Below are 1,172 nucleotides of genomic sequence, written 5' to 3' on the forward strand. Positions count from 1 at the left end.
ATATGTCTGTATATATATATATATGAATATAGATATATAATGATGAATTATAGATATATAAATCAGAAAAAAAAAAAAATTTTTTTCTTCCAAAAAGAATTTGCTTTGCACAAAATAAGTGTATGCTATCATCGAATAGATTCTGTTGTAATTGACACACCATTTAAGTACTAGAATATATAACTTATATATTACTGTTAAAAGTTTATTCTAGACATGTGTCACTTCGAGACATGTCATATTATGTAAAATGGATTGCTATATGTATGTACATATAGACATCGTGCATTTTCTCTTTGAATATTATTAAAGACGATACTAAAATAATAGCATTTTTCTAAATAGTGGTTCATCAATTTTTGAGTTACATATGATCAAGAATGAGAATTTTTACTAATAAAAAATGCAACTAGAGAATGCTTATTATCTTCAAATAGAATTTATCTTAATAATTTTAATGTGGTTTTTGAATCTTTAGAGAGCTCTAAAACTCAAGATATAAAAATTTTGTACTGTAAATTCATTGTTGAGAAAAAATGCATAATGTGAGACATTTTATATATATCTATGTGGGATTTGCTTTAACAGATATAAGAATGAGTTGCTTCAGCCTAAAATTGACTTTTAAAATAGAAAAGATGATAGATTAATGAATATATTAAAAATTTTATTGACTATTATTGAAATATTACATACTTTATCTTATGATATTAAAATGAGAATAAAAGTGATATTATATATAATGTAGAAGTTTACATTACATTTTTTAGAGCTACCACTATATCTTCAAACAAAAAAAGATATATATTCACATCACAGGCTTAGGATCAAACATGGTTAAATGATTCTCAGTTCGTGATATAATATCGTCTTCATAGTCAATGAATGAAACTCAGAATCCCATGGCTATATTTAGTTTTAAACGAGACATTGCATAGATATACATCAAATATTCTCTACACATTCTATTTTTTATATTCAAGCCAATGATCCAATTATCTCTTATAAGTTTTCTATAAGCACTTATTCAATTACTTACAATGTTTTGACTGGTGTTACAAGAGTGGTATGCTAAGAGTCTATCTTTTTTTCTTTTCAGTTTTAAAGCTGACTGTACAAATAGTGTATATATCACACACACACACACGCACGCACACACACACACACACACA

The sequence above is a fragment of the Formica exsecta genome, unplaced genomic scaffold, assembly GCF_003651465.1.
Source record: "Formica exsecta isolate Colony F162 unplaced genomic scaffold, ASM365146v1 scaffold2, whole genome shotgun sequence".
NCBI classification, from domain to species: Eukaryota; Metazoa; Arthropoda; class Insecta; order Hymenoptera; family Formicidae; genus Formica; species Formica exsecta.